The sequence below is a fragment of the Falco rusticolus genome, chromosome 10, assembly GCF_015220075.1.
Source record: "Falco rusticolus isolate bFalRus1 chromosome 10, bFalRus1.pri, whole genome shotgun sequence".
NCBI classification, from domain to species: Eukaryota; Metazoa; Chordata; class Aves; order Falconiformes; family Falconidae; genus Falco; species Falco rusticolus.
This window is the reverse complement of record NC_051196.1, coordinates 29696242-29716204: the sequence shown is the minus strand read 5'-3', so window position 1 is coordinate 29716204 and position 19963 is coordinate 29696242. Positions and strand designations below refer to the sequence as shown.

The 19963-nt window shown below is 45.1% G+C and overlaps 1 protein-coding gene across 22 annotated transcripts in view; it reads right to left on the bottom strand.

Annotated features, from left to right (window-relative positions):
- The window catches only part of LOC119155073 (activity dependent neuroprotector homeobox), a 33140-nt gene extending 25405 nt beyond the window's left edge, over positions 1-7735 (bottom strand). For 9 of the 22 annotated variants that reach the window (XM_037403259.1, XM_037403245.1, XM_037403251.1 and 6 more), the window contains exons 1-3: positions 5588-6182; positions 4603-4652; positions 2190-2312 (exon numbers count right to left, since the gene is read on the bottom strand). The gene's annotated coding sequence lies outside the window, so the exon portion shown is untranslated. The other 13 variants (XM_037403256.1, XM_037403258.1, XM_037403238.1 and 10 more) reach the window with 12 other exon arrangements.
- Positions 7736-19963: the final 12228 nt, after the last annotated feature.

Below are 19963 nucleotides of genomic sequence, written 5' to 3'. Positions count from 1 at the left end.
AAAAACCACAAAAAAACCCCACAAAAATTATAAATCACTTCAGAGAGTAGATCAGCTACATCCAAGAAAATTTTAAGTTGTGCGTCAAACAAAAAGGACAGTTTCACACCACTTCTTTGAACACTCTATGTAAATACTGCTTCAGGAGAGGAGGTAAGTCCATCTAAAATGCGGTACTAAAAAAACCAAACCACACTTAAAATCCTTTGGAGGAAATTCTTAGGCTAAAAACTTTAACATACTATTTCAGTGGTTATATGTAATTTTCAGTAAGGGCTTATGAAACTGTTTTATCTCTTTTTTTTTTTGAGCTTACTGTTTAGCTTCAGCTTGGTGACTCTTGCACTAAGAACTGCAACTTCCCATCAGAGGAAAAACTTCAATGGAAGACAGTTCTAGTGAAAGGAATCAGTTAGGCTAATAGGTCTTACTCTCCCATTCTTTTTTTTTTTTTTCTAAAGGTTAAAAAAGTATCTTCTGCAATCCAGCAGACAGGGATCTTCTAAGTCATTCACACACTTCTCATTCTTGCTCAATTTCTGGAATTTTCCACTGATGCCAGAAGCTCCATCTGGTGGGTGTGTACACTAACTGCAAAACTGAAAGGGAATTAACTATTTCCTTATCAACTTCTATTTAGTAGTTAAAGTTCTGTACACTGCGTAATTTCCATGCCCCAATATAAAATACAAAATGGCCAAATTTCGATTGCTCTGGGAACCACAATCCTTATTTCTGTTCTTTATTACTAATCTGCTACCCTACACTCCACTGGGAATTTGTTGGGTTTTCTGATTTTGATGACATCGGCTGAAGTATGTTAAACAATGCTGCGAGCTAAACTTGAACATTTTCTAAAGAACAATCTTTTCAACACACATGATCAAACCCACATGAATACAGGCAATCTTTACTGCATTCTGAAATGCAGTTTTAAATTGCATCCATTCTCTAGGGCATGCTATACTTCAGTGCCTAGGAAACTTTAAATTAGAGGCACTAGCAGCTCAAGAAGTAGGCTTACACACATACTGCCATCTTAAATAATATCTTTTGTGACTGTTCAAGATGTCCAAAGATAAATGTTTATACACATCCGTGTATGTGCAGCGAAATCAATACATACTATACATGCGGAATATGCTGTGTTCACTTGTTCTTAAAGATTTCAGTTTGAAATGTAATAAAAGCCCGCACATCTTGCTGAAATTTGAAATCAAGACTGGGGATCATTGAAGCACAAAGGATATTATCAGCTTACACCATGATATCCACACTTCAATGATCAGGAAAAAAGGCTGCATGAATATGCTCCACAATTCCAAAATATTCCTCATCTAGATTATAGCTAAACATGAACAATCCCAGAATAAAAAACATTTTGGAAATATAAGCAAGTTTCATGAATTAGCAGTTACCGTTTAAATTAAATCAAGAACAAATCTGAAATTATCAATCCAAAGTGCACAAAACCATTTGTATAATAAACAAAGCGGCTTAGAAGACTCTGTAAAACGTGCAAGAACAAAGCATGTAACCAATATACACATAATTTATGATCAGATCACACTGATTGTGAGACTGCAATCAGATTAGACTGCAAGTGAAAATGGTAGTCCTGTCTTCTCTCCGTCATGTTTTCCTGACATCACCACTGTGTCAACAGCCAGGGCAGAGACCTGATCCAACTGAATAGGAGTGTTTTTCAGGAGGAGCAGTTCCTTCACTCGCCCAAACAGAAGTGCTAGGACTGGTACAATAAGGTGGCAGGAAGCGTGGCTCATACCACCCCTTCCAGCGGCAGCACAGACACAGATATATTTAAGCCAATAGTGAAACTGCATCCCTTAGCGTGTCCTAACTAGTAAAATGCATTGCTTGCATGCTGGTATAAGTGGCAGCACAAATCAACGAAACAAAAGAGAGCACACAAATACTTTTACAAGCTCATCCAAAACCCTGCCAATACATGCTTTCTCGGATAGCAGATATTAGATATTGAAGGGATCTCGCCAACTGGCTAGCATCTGAGTATTAAAAGTGTAAAAATAGTGAAGTAGGCTGACGCTAATTGTTTTTCCTTTGCCTTACCACTTCACGAACGCTAGGCACAAATGTTGGCATTACACAATTGGGTAAAGTCTGTAAACAAGAGCTTAAAATCAGTCTTACCACTTCACATTTCTTACCTCTTTCCCTTTCTGTCTAAGCATAGCTCCCAAGTGCTCCAGTCCCTGACTACATTCCAGCGTTAATCCACCTCAGCTACTGCTGTCTTCGGTCTGACTCAGGAACCTTCGATATTCAAAAGGCTTCATAGCAGCAGCAGCAGGAATGGGGAAACAAAACAAAACAAAGATCACAACCTTAAGTTTGACTTTTTAGGGAGAAAAGAAGCATTTAAAGACAATTATTTTGCCTACTGAGATTTCAAGAGACAATCTGCCCTCTTACTGTTGCTGCTATGAATCTGCATCACTAACAGCTTCTTTGACCCAGCTGCAGCACAAGCAAAGAACTATCAGATCCAGAGTCGCATCAGAAATCAATACACAGAAGAGGTAAAGAGAGGTAAAAAGAATGCCTGAGGGCTGAAAGAGAGAAGAGGAGCTGGGAGTAGGGAGGAAACATCAGACAGTGAAGCCAGGCTGGAGAGCATGCCCTTTCCTATTTAAATGTGAGCTGAAGAGCATTACTGCAGCAGACAGGCTGTTTACACAGTTACTTAGTTTCTATTTCTCCTAAATTGTTTTAGATATTCCTTGAGAAGTAGATCTTAAATGAAACGTTTTGCCACATCATGTGGATAGTCAAGAACCTGCAGGTGTGATGTGTTCATAGAGTCACCCACACAGGTTTAGGACCCAACAGCCAGTATCAGTTTTCATCCAAATCTTTAATGCCACCTTAAAAAAAGAAAACCAAACAACTAAGGATATAAATGATGGTAACTGAAAGTGACTCACTGCAGAAAAAAACCCAGTATTTATTCCATTCTTCTTCAAAACCATCAACCATCATACACATTCAAAAGCACTAATATGAAGTAAGAATGAGACACTGAATTCAAGCCTCGTGTTTGCCTTTCAACACCAGCTAGTTATAACGAAGCTGAACAATGTAGCTATTTCCTTGAGGCATATGGCCCTCAGGTAGGTAAGAGTTACACCCTCTTTAAAAATGTCTTTATTCAAATCTAGAACATGTGTTCAGTTTTTGTATCAGATCTAAGTACTTCCTGAAAGCTCAAAATGAGCAGGTCAGCCTGGCCATCCTCACTAAGAAAGCAAGAGCATTCTTGCCAAAATGTGTCAGGTGAGTCAAAACAAACCTACATACATAGAAGGTATAGGCTTTTTTTTTTTTTTTTTTTTTTTTTACATACCATAATCAGGAGTTTTTTCTTCCAATGCATATTCAGACATTTACATTAGATTATCCTTAGACCAGTACCTTCTAATTTCATCTCCATCACTTATACTATCATTAGGAAACATACACTTGTATCAAAATACTTATTTATATGAGTAGGACTGCCTCCACATTAACAATTATACTGTTACAATTATGTTAATAAAAACATACCCTATATATGTATATATAAAAAAATCCTATGTATATATAAAAAAATCCAAGCGCAGAGCAGATCTTAATTTAATACAACAAAAAAATACTGTAATGCTTGTTTAGATGCAGGCCAAGATAGTCAGGTGTTATCTTTTTAAAACAAGCATGTTACATGCATCTTCCAAAAAATCCCAGCAAACTGCTTTATTAATATACAAACTCAGCTGTACTAATAATTTTAAAAATATGCCATCTCTGCCCATGTCAATAAAGCAGATCAAATGACACACACCTGTGGACCACTCTAATCAGTGACCAACTGCAGTCCTATAGCTATTCACTGCCCCTCTCCTGGCACCCACCTCCTACAGACCTTGGACTATGATCCCCATCATATTTGATACTGTTTTCTTCATTCCCAGTGTATAAAATTTTGTCTCTCTTAGACCAACTTCACGTAGTGGAGCAAAGGTAATCTCCCTTTTCTGGAAAAAAAAAAAAAATTAACCCCCTCCACCAGAACCCTTAAACACAAAAAACACCAACAGATTTCCTATCGAGCTGCTAAATCTTATTTGTGGCCACCTTCAAGTGAATACATTAACCCATGAGCACTGTCTTTACTCCCACAAAATTATTTGTTCTGATTTCTTTACATCAATCAAATCAGCTGCCATTTTAATAAAAATCTGTAAAATACACATTTTGACTACATGACTTTTGACTACTGATAAGATTCTGATATGTTTCTGTATTCCAGGAACGCTACTTTAAATTTTAATATTTACTTCCAGTATTTAGTACTATTATGGAGTAGTAAAGCTGGGTTGGGAATAACCTTCTATTATTCAGTCTGCAGTGTGTCAGAAGTGCAACTCACTTCCACAGAAAATGTGTATGTGTATTCATCCAGAATTTAATAGCAAATTCAGTAACTGTAGAGTTTAGTTTGCTAAGTACCTAGCAAATGATACTTTATACTATTAAAGCTTAATTAAAATGCTGTTGTAATATACCACTGTAAGTGACACATACCAATTCTGAAAATGCTAATGGGCATCTTCTGACAACTGGTAACTTCTATCCTACATATACAGAAAAAAAATTAAGTTATTAATCTCATTCTAAAGAGCACAGACAGTCTTCCTAGATGTTTTGTTTGTGCAGCTGATGCTTAACACTAAGGCACGAACTTTCCAAAAGAGTCAGGAAGTTCCTCTCCTGTGAAGGTTTTTCATTCCTACGCACTCTGAACAGCAGACACTGTTTACCACTTGTCTAACCCACAGGCAAAGGCAGCCACCTTTCACCTTCCCCATCTCTTGCATAGCGAAGTAACTCCCTCCTAAAATTTAACGCAAGTGATCTCACAAGCTCTTAATGACTTTTAAGCTCTAGTAGTTCCACACAATATACTTTGAAGCATAAACAGTCATAACCTACAGAGATACTTTCTATAAACCTGTCTGATGGACCACCACTTCCAAGTTAAAAAAAATAATAAATTAATAATGAGGCACTATGAGAGCTGTCCCCAGGCACCTGAAGCGTCTCATTTCTATTAGATACCAAAAAGTCATTTTTAAAAGTTAATTAAGAAATAATACTAATTTTAGTAAAGGGCTGCTTACTATTAAAAAATAGTACAAAATTATTTTGCTTAGTATTACTTTTGGAGAACAAGTTATGCATCGCGTGTCAAAAAGGACACCTCAATTTTGACTAAAGTTTATTTAAGTATTTGCTGTAACAATCTTCAGGAAAGGTAACAGTCATGTTACAACCCATCAGCCTCCAAGTGCAATTTTATTAATAACAGGATGTTTCTCTTCTGTTTTTTTTTTCCACATTTTAAGATTTCAACACACATCATGGTAGATGTTGATCTGCTGACATCAAATTGCTGCCCAACATCTGCAAATGCACATCTAAAAAGGAACCAAGCTTTGGTTTGTTTTGTTATGAAAAGAAAAAAAGAATGCTTTTCTTATTTTTAAACAGGATGATCCATCTTTCTCACCTAGAAGGATGGCAACTTGTAATTATTACAGTCACCAGAGTCCCCAAGTGAAAGTTTTTCCAAGTAGCTGAGACCCTGCAAGAGGAAACAATGCTGGTGGCCTGCAGCACATATGGGCTGTGCTACACAGGAGCCACTGAAGGTTGGTCCATGCTACTCTGACAGGTAGGAATCATGCGTCTCCATTATCTCTCACACCTTGTACCTCCAAACAGAAATAGAAAATAGTAGTAAAAATAGAAGCGTAGCTAGTAAAAACATCCTTTAAAAAAAAAAAGTTATTTCTCTAAAAGGAATGAAAACCTCTTTCACACCTACCAAATGGTTTAAATACACCCAATAAACAAAGAACATCAAAACGCCGAAGTGCCCAGTTATCCGGACTCTGGCCTACGGCCCCAGACAAAGCACTCGATGCTTCAGCAACGCCCCACACCAGAAGTTTCCCCCGCTGCAGCCATGCGCTCCGCATGTGTGCGAAAAGCCATGCAAGTTTATGAAGCAAATGGCACCGCAAGCCACAACCAAGTTTTGGTACAAGTGCTGAACCCCCGCGCAGAGCCCTGCGCACCCGCTCCAGGGCCCCCATGCGCGCCCACCGCCCCCGTGCCAGCCCCGGCGGGCCCGGGCTGCCCGGTGGCGGGGGTCGCGGGGGGCCAGGGCTGCCCGGGGGGCGGCCCCGCAGACGGCGCTTTGCGGCCGCGCCGCCGGCCCTCCCCCGGCCGCCCCCCCGCCGCAGCCCTGCCCGGCGCGGGGAGGGCGCCCCCTACTGCCTCCCTCCCGCACGCCGCGCCGCCGGCTGGGCTGCGGTGCATTTTGGGTGGGGGCTGGTATTTTTCTTCCACGGCCATACACCGGCAGCAACAATACCGATTTAACGGCAGGAGGAGGGGGGCGAGGGGGGCACCACTAGCATCGCGTACGCCGTGGCACTTGTTTTGGAAAGCTCCCCCCCCTCCCCCCACCCCCCCCGCCTCTTCCGCCCCCGGGCTGCAGCCGCCGAGTGAAGGGGGTGCGTGACAGGGGGGTGCAGCTCCCAGCGGCTGAGCGAGGCTTCGGGGTTTCAATTCCCCCGCCTTTGAGAAACGGGTGTCGGTAACTATAGCCCAGGGTAGGGCGCGGAGGGATGGGTGAGTCAACGCTGCTCCATCCCGCAGCCGGCGCTGGGCTCGGGGTAGCGGCCGCAGATCGCGCCTCCTCCCGCGGGCAGAGCCACGGCGGGTGCCGGGGGGAGGCTGCTCCCCATTCATCGCCCGGCAGCCGGCGCCGCTCTCCGAGCTCGCTCCAGCGCCAACCGGGCCCGGCGGCCGGCAGCCGCAGCGGGCAGCGCCGGGATGCTGTACCCGCTCGCCGACTCTTCATCCCGTTCGCTTCGCCTTACCGCCAGCGCAGCCCTCGCCATCGCCGCCGCTCCCGGGACACATCCATGTGCGGTCCCCCCTACGGGGGGGGGGGAGGGAGGAGGCTGGGACCGCATCTGCCGCGCGGGCCCCGGGCAGGAGGGAGCGCGGCCGGGGCGCAGCGGTGCCCGCAGCCGCCGGAGCGCCACCGGCCTCCCCGAGGGCGGCCAAGTCTCTTCAACATGTGTGCGGCCGGGGGAGGGGGGCCCGCCTGCCAACTCCGCAGCCGCCCGGCTGCGGCGGGCAAGGCGCGGGGCTCCTGCCCCTCGGGGCGGGCTGGGGGCCGAGGGCTGCCGGGGGCCGCGGCCCCTCCGGGCGGAGGGAGGGAGCGGGCGGGCGGGGGCTGCCCCCGCCCGGGTCGGACCGCGGACTCACGCACACACCTACCTGACTGGGGCTCTCCTCAGCAGCGAGGGCGGGCGCTCCCCCGGCACCGCGGGCTGGGGGTGGGGGTGCGCGGAGCTGCCTCCCTGGCGCCGCCCGGGTCCCTGGGCGGGCGGGCGGAGCGGAGCCGGCGGCGGCGCGGGGGAGACAAAGGGGGCTGGATGGCGGGGGGGAGGGAGGGGGGCGAGTGTGCGGGGGGTGGCCTGTGGTGAGCTGGTCCCGGGGGGCGGGGGCGGCGGCTTCACTGGGCTCGGTCCCCGGGGCGGGGGGTGTGGGGCTCCGGGGCGGGGGGGGGCTCCCTGGGCGCCCTGCAGACAATACAGCCGGGTCCCTCCTGCCCAGAACCTGCCCTGGCCAAGATGGCGGCCGAGAAAGAGCGGAAGTGACGCGAGACTCTCATTAGCATACGGGACTCATTGTCCGGCGGGAGGGGAGGGGGCCGCGCCCCGGGGGGGAGGGGGCCCGAGCCCCAGTGGATTCCCGCTGGCCTGGCCCCCATCCCGCCCTGCGGGCCGCGCCCCGGCAGCCGAGGGGCGGGCGGGTTACATAACCCCGCCGAGCGCGGCGGGGGGGGTGGCTCTCGCGAGATGGACGGAGGGAGCTGCCGGAGGCGGCGGCGGCGGGATCTACCCCGGGCCCGCTAGGAGGCGCCGCGCCCTGCGGCTGGGTCCGGAGAGGGAGGCGACGCCGCCCGGTTATCCCTCCGCCGCCCCCAGCCGGGACTACATCCTGTCCTGAGGGGCCGCCGCCGCCGGGGCGGGGGCACGCGCCTGGCGAGCCGCACGCCCACGTGACCGCGCGGCCGCGCACGTGACCGCGCGGCCGCGAGCATACGGTCTCGTGCCGCGGCGAGCAGCGGCGGCGCCTCAGGGCGGGCGCTCCCGCTCCCACCGCGCCGCCGCCCGGGCCGCAGCCCGCCCCCGGGGCGGGGCGGGGCCACCGGCGCAACGGCAGCCCGCGGGGACCGCGCCCCGGCCCCGCCCCGCCCCGCCCCGCGGACACCGCGCTCACACCATGGACAGCGCAGCCCGAGGGGCCGGAGCCGCCTCAACCGTCGCGGCGGCCCGCCCGGGAGCGGCCCGGGCCCGGCGTGTCCCGGCACCCCTCTGCGCCCCGCCCCGGCCCCCTCTGCGGCCGGCTCCGGCACCCCTCCGCGCCCGGCCCGGACTGGCCCCCTCTGCAGCCCGAGCCGGGGAGGCTTCGAATGAGGCGACGGCTGCCGTGAGCAGCTGGTGGGGGCCGCGGCCTGCAGGTGTAGCACAAGCCACCACGAGGCTAATGAGGGAGGTTGCTGAGGTGACGAGGCCGGGTCCACTCTGCACGTCGCCGCTCACCGAAACCTGAATTTCTCCCATTTTGGCCCGATGCACCGAAGGCCTGCAGGGGCCCAGCGCGTGTGGCATTCCCGGTGAGCCTGGTGCCCGCGCGCAGCCCCACGTGTGTGGTACGCGGCCGTCGGCGGCGCGAGGGTGGCTGCAGAGCAGTCGTGTCTGGGTTGTGCCGAGGCTCCGCGTGCGGCTCTTCCTTGTGGGCCAAGACAAACACGCTCGAGATCTCTTCAGCGAACAGGGCCCAATTCTATAGCACAGTAAAAAATCCTGCAGCTGAAAGGGAACGATGGCTTTTGTTACTTCAAAAATACACAAGCACTAGAAGGACAAAGGAAAGTGTAATTGTATCCTCAGCGTTCAAAACCTTTCTGGTTCAGGATGACATGTGAACCAGAAGTGAAGGCACTTTTTTTCCTGGTATTGTAAGGCTTAACTAAGTGCGTGGTTCCGAATCATCACCTGAAGTAGAAAGGCATAGAAAAGTTGTCATAAATTACTTAGACTTCATAAAACTGAAGGATCTCCTGCGTTTTCAAGTGACTGATAGCCCGAAAATGTGTGCACCGCTGCGTTCACAATTCACACAAATAGCTTTTATGAAGAATTTAGTGACATTTTATTGTATTTGTTAGCTTGCTTTAAGACTAGGTAGTTTGGCAGAATTTGGAAGCACACCATTTGGCACTGCCTGCAGATCACGCCTTTATCTCACCGGGTACTTTCATGCTGTCTTCACATTAGCGGTGCTAAGAATCAGTAAGTCAGGGAAAGAGTCCTTTTACACCTGAGTGGAAATGGCAACAAAATGGCAACACTTACCTGCAAAAACAAAGCTTGTGCTTTGGCGTTAAAAGGGCTGCCAGCACTGAGGTACTTAAAAGTTTCCCTGTGGTACACGTACGTGAAATATGTCGCAATTAAAGAAAGCAAAGAAAGCTGCTTTGTTTTTTCTATAACTTGTTTGCCTTCCAAGAGTAGATACCTTTTCTTTGATGGCGCAATTAAGAAAGTATGTTGGAAAACATTTCTGAAACGCGGTTAAGTCAGTACCATATTCAGAAGCTATCAACTAACTTCATGGCCACGTAAGCCAGTTTGATTGCTACCGACTAAAATAACACAACCCCAAATAAACTTTGGCACCTTCCTATTTCAAGACTTTTTAACTTATGTGTTACCACTGACCACTTTTTAGCCATCACTTATTAGTTGTGCATTATAAGACACTTCTGTTTCCCTAACTTGCCTCTTACTGGTCAGACTTCTGTTTTCTTCTTAAAATTAATTAAAATTTTTAGAAGAAAGGGAGAAATGTTTGCAGCACATTTAATACAGCATTGTTACACACTTTCCTTATTTCTGAAATAAGAAAACAAACAGTAACAATAAACAATTCTAGAAGGTTTGGAGTGAAGAACAGTAACTACTTCATCACCTCACCTAATGAGAGTTGTACATCCATATGATGCTTTTGGTTGTATAGAAGAATGCTGAATTGAGAAAATGAACTCTGGTAACAGAAAAGAGAACTGGAAGTTGGCAGATACTGACTTGGATTTGAGTCTGCAAGACTCATTTGGTTATTATGGCTGGAAGATGGGCAAGGTTGGAAAGGACTGTCCCATTTAACTCACTGTGTCACCACCACACTTCAGGGTTCTAGCGTGGATTTATTTAGTACACATAGAAAATGAATTTCTAAGCAAATACAACAGTATCAGGAAAACGTGTAAAAATACAACAGCACCAGAAAAACAAATACGTGACCCATAAGCCTTTTAATTTAAGGGCTGAATTTGAGACAACGGTGAGAATTGTTTGAAGGATAGAGGAACTGAGTTCAATGTAACATGATAAAGCAATTGGAAATAGAAATTGTATTTGATAGATGTTTAACATGAAGATACATGCAAAGGATGCAATAGCACAAACAGAAATATTTGGGATCCAGGCAAGGAGAGATGAACAAGCTTTTGGACATCTTTCCATGGCCTGAATTCTGGGTATCAGAGTAATTTTGTATCCTGCTGTAGTTTCTTGATACTTATCAGAAGAAGCCTGCAGGCCAGCTAGGCTGGCAGCCAGAATTGCTAAAGATAAAGAGAGTCCTCTAAGCACTTCCTCACTATCAAAAATATCAAAGTATTTCCAGCTGGAAACAGCATTTCCAGCCATGATGGTGGTACCCAGTCCAGAATTGGGGCCAAAAAGAGTAAGGAAAACAATTTGTGAAGAGTTCAGAAACTGGAATTTGGTATGAGAGGGACTTAAATTAGATGTGGATAGAAGGAAGAGAATCAGGAGGTGGAAATACCCACTCAGTGAACAAGATGGTTGATGCAGGCAAAGTTATTTGAGGCAAGGGAGAGAACAACAGGAGAGAAAGATAATGTCGCAGCAGAGGTTTGAGCAAATGAGCCATTGCCTGCTTGGGGGTAAAGTCTGCAATGGCAGAGGTGAAAAAATTGGGGGGAAAGATGAGACAGTACATGTGGAAAGCAGTCTTCAAATGATGGACAAGATCTTCTTGTCATTTTGTTCAGTGAGAGTTTTCGTGATGGTTTGCACAGTATGGTAGTTGTCAACAGTTAGCAAGTTAAAAAAGAAAGATGAGAATAATACAAAATTTGTATGAAAAGATTGATTTTAAAGGTAAAAATAAAGCAGTGGAGAAGAAGGAGAAAAGGCATTGAGCCCATTTTTCTCCTGTGTGTACAGAGTGAGGTGAACAAAACAAAACAAAATAAAAGTTGATGATCGTAGTCTTAATGTACTATTTATATTACAGAAGTGGGTATTGTTTCACACAATAGACTATGGCCACTAGAAGAATCAGTAAAATCATAGCACTGTAAGAGACTAAACGCTTAACACCAGAGGGGACGCAATTAACATTCCCAAATGGTATAGGTATAACTGAACATGTGTTGTGCTACTGATTCAGGTTAAAATTGTGCCCAGATTCATAGCTGTACTAGTTTAGCAGCAGTACTATGTTTGGGCTTTATTAAAATACAAAATAATTAAAGCAACTATCACTGGCTTTAAGCACCTAACACAATTAATTGTATAATAAACACAGGTAAATTAATCCCCAGCAGTATTAAGATCACTGGTCTCACAATGATCTTTAAGACCCATTAAGTCATCCAGCTCCTATGCTGTTTAGACACTCAATCATCTGTCAGTATTTTCTAGCCTTCTTCCATGAAGATGACTTTGGGAACAGTCACCGGGAAGAACAAAAGTCAGTCTGTATCAAGATGAAAGTAGGGGAAAACTGTCCTTTGACACAGAATACTCTCCTTCTTTTCTCCTTTTTTTTTTTAAGAAGATACTACTCATAATGAGCAGGCCTATGATTAGAGATGCTTAAGACAGGTTTGTTTAGTTAGTTTGGGATAACTTGAAAGGAAAGGTTGATCCCTTAGTCAGACGAATAAGAAATTAATCTGTCACAAGCAATACTTAAATTTCACATGGAAGCTGGTCAGTCAAGTATCATGTCCTTTGGAGGTGATGCTGTACTGCCATGACAAACTACATCCTTTCTGTGGATACAGGATTGATGTCTTACATGTTGTCAGCGCTTTCAGAAACACAGCATTCAGATAGGATTTACTTAGTGAAAGACATTGATTAAAAATAAAAAACCCACCTAAATTCAGTATTTCAATAATTTATCACTTTCCAGCAGCTTGTCTTTTCTACCTCCTCTGCATTGTACAATAAATAATATAACTATTTTGACAGGATGCACCCATCGGAAGTGCTGCCATATGCCTTCTTTGCAAGAGCAAGCAGAATGAAGAACTGGGCTACAACCGAGAGCTCTCCAACTCGCTGCAGTCATGACACCAAATTCACCATGTAGTAAGTCAATCTGGTTAGTTTCTTCCTGGGTATCCCCCCAGTAGTTGCACAGAAGTAGTAGGGCAGCAGACCCCAAAGCATTCTCATGCAGTGACTGTAGGAACTCAGTCAAGATCTTTCCTGTTCTGGAACAAAAGTAGAAGTATCATTTAGTGCTCGGATCTTCCCCTTCCTGAGAGCACAGCATTTTAGGAGCTAGATAACCATCCTCAGCTTCCCAGGAAATAGCAAGTTCTCAGCTGTAGTTTTGTCTGGATTCACCTCCTAGGAGTGTGACATGTTTGCAAAAAGTCAAAACAGGGAAGAAGTTTGTGAGCCAAAGACAAGGTTGTTTGATATTTGGATTTTTTTCTTGTTATTGTTGGGGTTTTTATATTATGATGCACCATCTATACCGATTTCTGTTGAACAGTCAGTGCAACTAACCTTGCAGGGATAACCTTCCATTTTATGATATTTGTCTACTGCTGCTTTGTTGAAATTCCTCTCTCAAGGGCTGAGTGTTCAGGTCTTATTTTGGATTAAAACTTGCAATTCAGTTTCCCTCTTTCCAGTCCCAATATATTTCCCCCAGACAGTAACAATCACAGTGTGTAAGAACTTATAAATGGCCACCATGCCTGAAGAAAGAAGGTAAAATGGGGCAGGAACAGAGGAGGAAATGATGCTCAGAAAGTTTTTGTGCTTTATGGAAATTCTGTGATTACCTTCTTTATTCATGTCTTCTACAGCATGGCATCTTGGATATAGTATGTCATAAAACGATGGTAAAGTTCGATTAGCAATCCTCTTGTCTGCGTATACCCTGTTTGTACTGACACTAATGTTAAAATTTGCCTACAAGACTGGAATGCTAATCATTGAAAAGCTGTTGCTGAAGTCATCAATGTATTGAACTCAGTAGGCAATCTGTCATTTAATTCATTTGTGCCAAGATTTCAATCCATGCTTACATTTGGAATCTTGATAGACCCTTAAATAAATATTATTGATTAGTCATCACTGTTTTGTACTGTTGATATTCAGAAGGTTGTGCAACCTTGCAGTTGGCTTTCTACACAGTCCACTGGAAAAATATGTTTTATTATAGTGCTTGTGTTGGCAGCTAGGTACATCTTTATTGCAGGCTCAGATTTAAAAAAAAACCAAACAAACCAAAACTGAAGCCAACTCCCTGCCATCTCAGATCAGACAAATCCTCACCCACAAGACCCAGAAAGCTAGGGATCTCATTTTGATACTGGCTTCACATTCAGTAGGATACATTAAACCAGGCCTTGGTTGTCTGAAGGTGTTATCCCAGCTTCATAATCATAATCATAATGACCTAGGTCAGAGGGATTAAACTGCCTGACCTCATGAATTACATACCTAACCATTGCATGACTAAGAGTGAAAATCCATACCTCGGGGTATGAACCTGTATTGCATATCCCTGAGGCAGGGCTACTGAGGGTGTTAGCGGCATGAGGAGACCACTGGTGCTCACACTCCACCTGCCATATAGTATATATGATCAGGTGCTAAGTCCTTGGACAAGGGGAAGGATCAATTTTAGTAGCCCCCAGTTTTGTGTATCGTCTCGCAGCCGGGGCTTCAGATTGTCTGATAAAAAACTTCACACTAATACAGGGCTGCGTAAGTCACTCAGCAGAGCTCTGACTGGGGATGTGCACTCAGAAGTACTCCCAAACCAGAGTGCAAGCACCAGGCTTGGGTCAAGGATCTGCTTAATGATATGCCATGCAAAACTCCACAACCCATTCATCTTTAACTACCAGTCTGTTGGGGTCGCATGCTTGAAGTTTAGCACATGCTTTGGCTGTTCTAATGGGTTTGAACAACTGAGCCCGCGGTGTAAGATTTTTCATCCATCACATGGAATTTGTAGCCCACAATAACAGAACAAGAGATCTTCCCAGAGCCTTGCCTGTCTGCCAGTGGAGGTAATCAGATTGCCATTCAGGGGAAAGTGAATATTACTGGTGCAAAATGTGAGTTACTTACTTAACCATGCCCAACCAAATATATCCATGATATATACTGATTTAAGCCAGGAAGGAATTAAAGCTCCTGTTCTTGCCAAATGATTGAGTGCTTGCAGACACAGATTCCTAAGAAAGTACAATAGAGAAAGTGCATTAGCAGAGTATTTGTGCCTTCATAGGAAATGAATATGGATGTAATTAAGAAAAGCTGATTTATGTGGAACTGTAAAACCAGGGACATAAAATAAAAAATTCTCTGTAAATGTCAAGTCAGTGTTTTGTGGTGGCCAAAACAAGGCAAGCAGAGTATCGCAATGGTATTAAGGAAGAACGGAAAACTAAAATGCCACTATATAGATCCCTAGCACGTAAATATTTAAGACATCGTATGGAGTCCTGGGCACTTGATCTCTCAGGATTATAGTAGAACTGTTATTCTACTATAGCCTACTACTACATTTTGAGCACAGCAAGGTGTGGTGTGGCTTCTGTCTGAGAAAATTAAAAAGACAATATGGTGAGGGGATAAGCAGGGTCTATAGAAGAATAGGAAAAGGAAAATGGGAAACCAGAAATAGGGAACATAGAATGCTAGAATCATAGAACGGTTTGGGTTGGAAGGGACCCTAAAGATCACCGGGTTCCAACCCCCAGCCATGGGCAGGGACACCTTCCACTAGACCAGTTGCTCCCAGCCCCATCCAGCCTGGCCTTGAGCACTTCCAGGGATGGGGCAGCCACAGCTGCTCTGGGCAGCCTGTGCCAGGGTCTCACCACCCTCACAGTGAAGAACTTCTTCCTGATATCTAACCTAAATCTACCCTCTTTCAGTTTAAACCCATTCCCCCTTGTCCTATCGCCACATGCCCTTGTGACAAGCCCCTCGCCAGCTTTCCTGTCAGCCCCTTTAGGTACCGGCAGGAGCTGTAAGGTCTCCCCAGAGCCTTCACTTCTCCAGGCTGAACAACCCCAGCTCTCTCAGCCCCTCATCCCAGGAGAGGTGCTCCAGCCCTCTGCCCATCTTCGTGGCCTCCTCTGGACTCGCTCCAGCAGGTCCATGTCCTTAACGCTGGGGGCCCCAGAGCTGAATGCAGCACGGGGCGGGGGGGGGGGGGGTCTCACAAGAGCAGAGCAGAGGGGGAGAATAGCCTCGCTCGACCTGCTGGTCACGCTTCTTCTGGTGCAGCCCAGGACATGGCTGGCTTTCTGGGCTGCAAACAGCCATTGCTGGCTCATATTCAGTTTTTTACTGACCAGCACCCCCAAGTCCTCCTCCACAGGGCTGCTCTCAATGCACTGACTGAGAACATTTGATGAACTTATCAGACAGCAAGCTTAAAATAAAGTACTTCACAAAACACGTGTATTAAAATTGCTAAGCTCATTCCATAGGATGCTGTAGAAGCCAAAGCTTTAAATGGATTCAAAAAGCAAGCAAATCCTTAGAAAAAATTAAAATTAAAAGGTACAGATCTTTTTGACCTCTGGCTTCAGAAGACCCTGTGTATTCGGGCAAAGATGATACTGGCTGTGTTTCCTTGCTTTCATGCTGCATCCATTGTTGAGCGCTGTTAAGAGATAGTATAGCCATTACTGTGTAACTTCCTTCTTATAAGCTGTTCTTCCCCTACAATACATATTCTTTTAAATTTTTTGGCTTTATGTTAAGAATTTAGATAGGTGGTCTTCAAATACAAATGAGGCTTGATTAAAAGAAGCTGGGGACATATTCATGTAACTCGAAGAATTTCTGTTAAAAAAGTAAAAAACAGTTTAAGTAGAACTAAGTAATGGCTGTTTCACCCCATTATTTGCTGAGAAGATACTAGCTTTATCAAAGAGGGACCTCTATTAGAGCTCTGAACACCGGTTACAGTATTGCAATATTTATTTTTCATGAACTCTCACAGCAGTGCATGCGAGAGAAAAGGTCAGCAGACTTAAAGCTTGTTTTTGCAACGTTTTCCAATATACAGAACACTGTTCAAGTACTGGTGAGGTGCTACAGTGCCAGATCTGAGTGCTCCAGGACAGGGAATACTTTAGAACCACATGTTTTTAGTCACCTTAGTGGAGAAACTCATTGGAAAGGAAGTACCGCGGGCTGAGCTGTGGGAAAGGATGAAGAGGTGATTTAGGCCAGTTCTGGGCAAAGATTGTTTTCCTAACTCAGCATTAACAGTATAGTATTTTATGATTCTCCCATCTACAAGTGCACGGAGGGTCAAATGCCCAAACAACAGCTAGTTCTTCTCAAGTTCAGGCTTTTAAAACTTACCAAAAGACAACTTTTGAAAGTACGTTCAACATTCACCGAGTTATCTGCAGCCCAGTCCCCTTTTTTAAGGAAATACATGTTTTTTTGCCAGGAACCTCCCCCCCCCCCCGATTGTTTTCATAGTATATATTGTGAAATATGTGTGTGTATATATATCCCACTAACCCAGGGGAAGCCTGTAGGTTCTTAATTCTGCTTCCTTCCCTGGATCCATGTATTAGTTCCTTTCAGCAGTGCTTTCTACAAGTAGCTGGGTGCAGGCTGTTGAAATCAGTTTCACTCTTGTGACCTTTTGTTTCAGGAAGAGTGTCTTCTTGTTCTGATGCCATGAAGCACTTGTTTTCTTTCCCTTATAGTACTTCTTTCTTGATAAATACCATTACCTTTAAGCATAATAGGAAGTATTACTCATTTATCTAAAAAATGAATATAGCCTCGTCACATTTCAAACTTTCACATACTGGAGCATATAAAACATGCCATGTGTTATGATCCTAATTTAGATGTAAAAGCACCTTCCTCCAAACATGATCTCACAAATAAATGGAGGAAATTTACCAGGTAATTTTCATAATTAAAAAGTAGACATGCACACTCTAAAAGCTAGACCCTAATTCACAGCAATTAGATCATGAATAACTAATATAATGGACTTCAGTTATATATTGTTACATAAAAGTCTGAGAAAAATATGATCTTGTTGAGGCTCAATTTATATTCCGGCAAATGGTTTTCAGTAGTATAAAAATTTGAATAAACATCTAAAACTCTCACTATTTGGTCCTTAAAAACTTTGTACCTATTTTCAACTTAAAACATTGATTTTAGCTATGAAACCTCCAAATGAAACATAAATAGATGAAATCTATTCACTGGAGATTTCAGTGGCCCTTTAGACCCAGAGATTTATTTCTGTACGTATCATTAGATCTGATTAGCCTTCACCAAATGAAATTATATAGAATTTGCTGGAAAAGTACAGGCAGATGTCACAAAATGTACAGTTAAGTCACTGTAATCCAGTTACATGTAGATTCAAAACCTACTGCTACATATTTTGTTATTTTAAAGCAAATTAAATGTTAAACATTTGCTCTGAATAGTCAGAAAAGTAGAATAATATCAGAATCCGTACAATTTCACTAAAGAACAAAGGAATATCTCTAAAGTAGTCCACTAGAAAATAAGCTTTTGTTTTAGATTTAATTATTTTTGTTACCGGATGTGACAAATAACTATCTGAAATATGAATTTATCATTTATGTACAGATTTCTCAAATTTTATTTTCTAATATTAACAACTGTATCCAGTATACTAAAGGAATGCAGACAAATACAAACCAAACAGGCATGATTTTTAAGATGTTGCTTTTCCTCTCCTACCATTAATTTTCTGATACAGGTCTCTGGACAGAGCTACCCTTCCCCCCCAAAAAAAAAGAGAGGACGTATTTTCCAACATATATAAAACCATTCTCAGAATAATTTCATCCTCCTCCTTACTTCTTCCCTCCTGCCCCCAAGTGCATATTTGATTTCAAGGGCTTCATAGTTTCTGAGTTCTGGCTGTATCAAACCACAAAACAAAAACCAGCGTTACTCTGCTTGTATTTCGTTAATCAGGATCAGGAACAAATACAGGCTTTACACTGCAAATTGTTACTTGTCAAAGAACAGTTTCTCAAACGTCTTCAGTGAGGTGAATTGGGCCTTCTGGTACCTTAAAGCTGGGTGAAATGTAGTGGGTTTGCATGGCAAGGTTTTAGTAGCAGGGGGGCTGCAGGGGCAGCTTCTGTGAGAAGGTGCCAGAAGCTCCCTCTCCGTCCGATGGAGCCGGTGCCAGCTAGCTCCAAAAGGGACCCGCTGCTGGCCAAGGCTGAGCTAACCAGCCACGGTGGTAGCACTTCTGGGACAGCGTATTAATAAGGGGGAAAAAAAATATCTGCACCAGCAGAAGAAAGGAGTGAGAATACGTGAGAGAAAACAGCTCTGTGAACACCAGGTCAGCAGAGGGGGAGGAGGTGCTCCAGGCACCGGAGCAGCGATTCCCCGGCAGCCCCTGGTGAAGCCCAGGTGGGGCAGGCCGTGCCCCCAGCCCGTGGAGCCCACGGGGGAGCAGATCCCCCCAGCAGCCCGGGGAGGGTCCCACACCAGAGCAGGGGGTGCCCGAAGGAGCCGTGACCCGTGGGCAGCCCCCACTGGAGCCGGCTCCTGGCAGGACCTATGGCCCCATGGAGAGAGGAGTCCAGGCTGCAGCGGTGGCTGGCCAGGCTTGTGACCCCATGGAAGGGACCCACACTGGAACAGTTTGTGAAGCACTGCAGCCCATGGGAAGGACTCACCTTGGAGAAGTTCATGGAGAACTGTCTGTCTCCAGTGGGGGGGGACCCCACGCTGGAGGAGGGGCAGGAAGTGTGAGGAGGATGGAGTTGCAGAAATAATGTGTGATGAACTGACCATAGCCCCCATTCTCTGTTCCCCTGCACCGCTCAGGGGGAGGAGGCAGAGAAACTGGGAATTAAGTTAAGCCCAGGAAGAAGGGAGGGGTGAGGGAGCGTAGGGCGTTTTTTTGCCCTATTTGAACGGTAATAAATCAAACTTATTTCCCCAAGTTTAGTCTGTTTTGCCCATGACAGTAACTGCTGTCCTTACCTTGACCCAAGAGCCTTTCGTTACATTCTGTCTTCCCTGTCCAGGTGAGGACGGGCATGATAGAGCTGTTTTTGTGGGCACCTGGCGTTCAGCCAGGGTCAAACCACTGCAGCTGTCCTACTCCTCTTTTATAGATTCTAAAAATGTTTAGTTTTTAAAGAAAATAGGAAAAGGGAATAATCTGCTTCTGAACAAACACACAGAACACAAAATTATTCCACGCAATTCTCTTTCTTATCCAAAGAATACTCCCTCTTTCCAGTCTAGGAAGAATTTTACAAAAAAACAAATCACTATACTCATCTGTATGTCCTCTTAAACTACACAACCTATTATCAGTTCTGTAGAAACTGTTCTATATATCTGCTTTAAGATACATGTATATATGTGCTGAGGAAAGAAAGGGAACTAATTGATATATATCTGAAATGCTATCTGCAAACCACAGAACAAATATAAGACAAATTCTG